At 43.5% G+C, this 6,294-nt stretch overlaps 1 pseudogene across 1 annotated transcript; it reads left to right on the plus strand.

The window, feature by feature from the left end:
- The first annotated feature begins 1,385 nt into the window (after nucleotides 1-1,385).
- On the plus strand, nucleotides 1,386-5,975 carry LOC147057646 (L-threonine 3-dehydrogenase, mitochondrial pseudogene; annotated as a pseudogene). The gene is made up of 2 exons (XR_015065860.1): nucleotides 1,386-1,394; nucleotides 4,243-5,975. The product of XR_015065860.1 is annotated as an L-threonine 3-dehydrogenase, mitochondrial pseudogene (transcript).
- The last annotated feature ends 319 nt before the right edge of the window (nucleotides 5,976-6,294 follow it).

Raw genomic sequence — 6,294 nt, forward strand, 5'->3', positions numbered from 1 at the left:
ATCCGGGATCTTGTTCTTTTGGTCACGACCCATAGCTCGTGACCATAGGTGAGGGTAGGAGCGTACATCGACCGGTAAATTGAGAGCTTTGCCTTTTGGCTCAGCTCTCACTTCACCACGACGGACTGGTCATAAATATTTTTTGTTTTTTCTACACTCTAAATTTAAAATAGTTTCCTTTTTTTTTTGTATATGGGGATGGAAATAAAAATGTAACGATTCACAAATTAATTAAAGCAGGGATGGAAATATAATGTATTTCCGAGTCAAAAATTAAGTAAAGAAATCTAAGCAATATTGCTTTTATTTTTGTTGTTGGATTTGAACTGTAGCGTTTGTGCCAATAGTCCTGGAACGTTTCTGACACTTTAATGAACTCAAGCACATGCACAAACGTTAAAGGACACATTAGTTTCCTTTTGGGCTTCCATGGTAACCTTTACAGTGAAGTGCAGTGAATACCTTAATCATATGCACCACCCACCACTTAATGTACAGTACATGTAAATTACTTTAAAATGTCACCACCACCGACTGCCATATTTCAGTTTTTTTCTCATAGAGCGAGTTTTTCATGTTCAATACTGAAAATACAGGTGAATATAACCTTTTGAAATGTGACTCATTCATGCACAGCACGAACACACACGCACTCACTCACGCACCCACACACACACACGCACGCACGCACGCACGCACGCACGCACGCACGCACACACACACACACACACACACACACACACACACGCACACACACACACGTATAATGATATGCAGTGATCCCTCGACACTTCGTGGTTCATTTATCGCGGCTTCACTGCGTCGCGATTTTTTTCCAGCCCAGAAAAAAGTTGTTATAATAAGAGTTCTCAAAACATTTGCAGTGTTGTACTTTGTTATAAAAGAAGTTGTTATAATAAAAGACTTCTGAAAACATATTTACAGTTTGTACTAAAAAGTTTAAAAAAATAAAGTTAGGGGCTTCCCGTTCATGAACCTTTCAGTGAGTGAACTAATGGGCTTTCCCTTTCGCCAACAGATCAGTGAGTGAATGACTGAATGTACTCACTTTCCTGTTCGCCAATGAGTCAGCGAGAGAACGTACTGTACTGCCTGTTAAGAGTTTTGGTTGAATTCAGAAACATGAGAAAAAGAGTTGGATTTTGGAAGTAGTTCATTCTGTGTGGTCTCCCCGGATCGGGGCTCGAGAGCCCAAGTGGGAGGTGTTAAGAGATGTGTTTCTTCAGATTAGGGTTAGGTTTCAGTTTACTGGGGGAGATAACGTCTTGAACATGTTTCTGGTGGGACTCATTTAGTGATGCACAGGTCAGCCATTTTAAGGGGTGGAATTATTTGTAAATATTAGATCAAAGCCACAGGCCACATGGCAGCTGGTAAGAAACATTTGGCTCATTTGTCTAACACTTTGTTCAAATGTTTATGTGTGCTGTAAAGTAAATGGTTTATTACTTAGCATATAGAACATATAGTAACATCGGCCGGCACCTGACATACGTAACACACCACTTCCTCCACACGCGCTGTGTGGTTGATACGGACTGTGGTGGCGGGTGTTAATTGATATAAACCAATCGTCTTTCCCTCCTCACATTCTCCTGGCCTAAGTGGCCTGGCCTGTCTCTCTGATAGGCGCATCGGTCAGTCCGGGCGTGGCTACTGCAGTGACGGAGAAGCATTTACAATTGCTAAATACCTACACAACAATAAAAAACATAAAAATCAATCCACAAATATATTTATGGATTGAAAAATACATGTGAAAATCACTAATATAATTGTGGATCCGAAAAACATGAAAATGGCAAATGTAATTGCATGGATAATTTTGCTACAAATCTCTCCCTATACGCAAAAACGTGTGTCCATACGCATTTCTTAAGATTCGGGCATGAAAGACTCAATGTGCAAAGAGAAGCTCGTGGAACAGGCAAGCCTTGGCAATGTCCACCAAAATATTGTTGTTTAAAGCTAGACTAACAGTAGACCTCCATAGTTGATAAAATTGGGCATCCAGAGAATTTTTGCTGTCGTAACTGCAAAGCTCATGTGAGGGCCATTTTAATATTATGCTTGTGGTAGAACACATTAGAAATACAATTTTCCTGGTGTGATGCTGAATAAGAAGAGGCAGACTGAGAATTAAAAAGACAGTCTAGTCTCAAGCTCCACTCAGTGTAATTGTATTTGCTGTCAGCCCGAGCCAAACTGCAATTATCACACTGACTGGTGCCTACCGATCATAATTGCTTTGTTGTTCAATTATTTCATGTGACTGTGGTAATTTACTTTATTCTATTAAAATATGCCAATTAGACATTTAATTACAGTTTTCACTATATCACTTTTCACTGTCATTGGGAAGATGTAATGCTGTTATTAGCAGAGAGCCCAAGGATGGTTTAATAGTTCCCTTGCATTTCTGTAATGGTTAGACTTAATATGTTTGAGAAAAAAAGCACACATGATGACTTTTGCTAATTTGGGTTTGTCAGTAAATATTGAAAACGATGGCAGTTGCAATGAAAAGGAAACCACTGCTCTTAACACAACACACAGAAGATATGATCCGTCCGTCCGTCCGTCCGTCCGTCCGTCCGTCCATCCATCCATCCATCCATCCATCCATCCATCCATCCACTTAACTGCTTCATATTCACAGAGGTCGTGGGCGAGCTGAGGCATATCTCAGCAGTCTTCGGGCAGTAGGCGGGGTATATTCTGCACTGGTCCCGAGCCAATTGCAGGGCACACATAGACAAACCACCATTTGTACTCACAATCACACCTAAGAACATTTTGGAGTGGTCATTTGGCCTACAGTGCATTTCTTTGGAAAATGGGAGGAAACCACAGTACCAGGAGGAAATCCATGCAGGCACGGGAAGGCCAGAGCCAGAGTTAAATTTGGCACCTCTCATTTGATTCAAACCTTTGTTTGAATCTTCAGAGATCTTTGCGAGCAAAATATCATTCTTAATAATGCCGAGTGTACCCTGATGTAAGCAAAACTACAGGGAAAACATTGAAAAAACCTGTTTTGTTTAGAAGGAAAATAATTCTTAATTTGACAGATTCTTAGTTTGAATATTTGCTGTAGAGTATTCTAGCAAGATGAAGCATATACATGAAAATCTGAAAATAAGTTTGACCAATTTCAGTGATAGTGCAGGGAACTTTGAGCACATTGAGTGGTTATTAGAGACTAGTTATAAAATACTGCTAATATACATTGCATAACATGCCTTTTACCAAATAAAGACTTTGTGAAAAAATATTTTATTGTACTGGTAAAGGTACTGAGGTGGGTGAAACAACAACAATATTTTGTTAAGTTAGACAAACATATACTTTTTCATGTTCATATGTGTACAAATCTTATTATTTTGTATAAACACAACTGTTAGGGTTTATAAACTATCTTGATCGTATGATTATGTTGGAATGTAGACTAGAATTATTAACTTTGTTTAAACCTTTTACCTTTCCTTGACTCTGAAAAGTTTAACCATTCAGTTGTTGAAACTTTCCAAATGGTGTGGAAACACTTTCTTGCTTAGTTAGTCATCTAAAATGCTCCACTAGTTTCTATTTCCACGACCTTGCAAAACAATGAGCTGGGACCCTCTGCACTGATTAACCAGTTGCTGAGGTGACCACCAAACATGTCCAATGTCACCCCCACCCTACTTGTTCTCAATAAATATGCTCTTGTAAGAGACTACTTCATATATCGTTATATGGGTCTGTGGAATAATTAGAAATGTAACTTACAGTCCGACATCAGAGGCGCGCCATATGCGGCGCGGTGCGGCGCATAAGCGGCGCATACGTGGCATTGTTTACATAAAGGACGATCGATGCATTTAATGAATTGGAGTGACACAGATGGTTTTATAAACGTGTTATTTATGTAATGGTTATTAGAATAACTCTGAATGTTACATCAGGCCCGTTCTCAGCTCTTCGTTTGTGTTTTAGTCACGTTAGCATACCTATCGTTTAGCCTGTTGTTGCTTGTTCATGTCTGTTCTTGGTGTTAGATTTTGTCGAATAAATTTCCCCCAAAATGCGACCTATTTTCCGGAGCGACTTATATATGTTGTTTTTCACGTTGTTGTGGATTTTATGGCTGTGACCCATATTCCAGAGCGACTTTTAGTCCGAAAAATATGGTAGTATTTTAGCGTGTTTTTTTTGCTGCTGTTTGGCGGCCCTCTGCAGCTCCCTGCGTCTTTTGGCTGCCAGCAGTGGCGGCGGCCTCCACTGCCAGCTGGCTGGCTGCGAGCAGCCCCTGCCAGCTGGCTGGCTGCGAGCAGCCCCTGCCAGCGCATCCTGGGTGGCCTGGCTGGTGACGCTCTCGGGAGGGGCAGGTTTGGGTGCTTCCTGCGGCCCGATACGCGGCTTCCCATGGTGTGTGTCGACGACTGCTTGCGTGCCACCCTGGGGGTGCTGGAGCCGATGGCCGACACGCTTGGCATGCGCATGTGCTGCATCGGCGCCATGAGCCTCTCGCCTGAAGAGCTAGTGCGGGAGCTGCGCAGGCACGTGCCCAAGCTGGAGGTCTCGTACAACGTGGACCCCGTTCGGCAGGCTATCGCCGACTCCTGGCCGATGGACTTTGACGACTCCAACGCAAAACGCGATTGGGCCTGGAAGTATGACTACGACCTGCCCGAGGTGGTGCAGACCATGCTCAACTTCCTCAGCAATGACATGCGCATGGCCCACGCCAACTACCCGTGCGGCGCCTGAGATAAGCTAACGCAGCTTTTTTTGTACATAGTGTTTAAGTTAGTCACGCTTTTTATCTTGATAATCTGTTGTAATTGTGTATGTAAAGCGGCTTTGAGTGTCTAGAAAAGTGCTATATAAAATCGATGTATTATTATTATTATTATATGGGTTTCTGGTGTCTGCTGCATTGTAGTAATTACTGTGTGTTTATGCTGTGTTTGTATGAATTGATTGATGAAAAGATTGATTCATTTGCTTGAATAATTAATTGGTTAATTTACCGCTCTACTATCTTTGTGATTGTATTACTCTTTTTTTTTTTTCTCCACTTACAGCACTTTGTCAAAGTCTAAGTCTGCTTTATTGTCAATTTCTCCACATGCCAAGACACACAAAGAGATCGAAATTTCGTTTCCCTGCCCCACGGTGACAAGACATGCAACATATTTGACGAAGTTTTCGTTAAAGAGGCTGCTGAGGAGGAAGGCCGATATGTTGCATCACGGACAAACAAAACATTCAAGTAACAACACAAAAAGTAAAAACAAGAAAGCACATACAATGAATAAATACGAGTGATGAATAAATAAATAAATGGAGCAAGTGTGCATACAGCAGACAGAATATAGCACAAGAGTAGTGCAAGGCAGCCAACGTGGCCCGAAACGCCAGGACATTACGCAGCCGACGGGGGAGAGAGTTCAGGATCCGAACAGCCTGGAGTATGAAGCCGTTGGTGAATCTGGTGGTGCGGGAGCGCAGGCTTCTGTACCTCTTCCCAGAGGGCAGAAGATCAAACAAAGTGTAAGCGGGGTGACTCACATCACACACAATCGTGGTCGCCTTGTGGGTGAGATGGGAGGTGTAAATGTCTTTCAGGGAGGGACGTGAAGCACCAATGATCTTAGTAGCTGTGTTCACTATGAGCTGCAAGGCCTTCATGTTGTATTCAGTGCATCTACCACTCCACACAGCGATACAACTGGAGAGGACGCTCACAATGGTGCCGCGGTAGAATGTGGTCATGATGGCTGGTGGAGCACCTGCTCGCCTGAGTTTCCGCAGGAAGTACAGGCGGCGCTGAGCTTTCTTCGCCAGTGATGCAGTGTTGGTGGTCCAGGAAAGGTCTTCACTGATGTGCGCCCCCAGGAATCTGGTGCTGCTCACTCTCTCCTCCACAGCACCGTCGATGGTCAGTGGCAGGTGTTGGGTGTGACCCATCCGGATGTCAACAACAATCTTCTTGGTTTTGCTGACGTTCAGCAGGAGGTTGTTGTCCCTGCACCATGTGGCCAGAAGGCCGATCTCCAACCTATATTGACTCTCGTCGCCCTTGGTGATGAGACCCACCAGAGTCGTGTCGTCAGCAAATTTCAGCACGCGGTTGTTGCTGTTGGTTGCAGTGCAGTCATGCGTCAGCAGGGTGAAGAGCAGCGGACTGAGCACGCAGCCTTGGAGGCCCCCCGTGCTCAGCGTGATGCTGCATGAGATATTGTCGCCAACACGTACCACCTGAGGCCTCTGACAGGGGAAGTCCAA

This window comes from Syngnathus leptorhynchus, chromosome 4, assembly GCF_054491065.1.
Source record: "Syngnathus leptorhynchus isolate UIUO chromosome 4, UIUO_Slep, whole genome shotgun sequence".
Lineage (NCBI taxonomy): Eukaryota > Metazoa > Chordata > Actinopteri > Syngnathiformes > Syngnathidae > Syngnathus > Syngnathus leptorhynchus.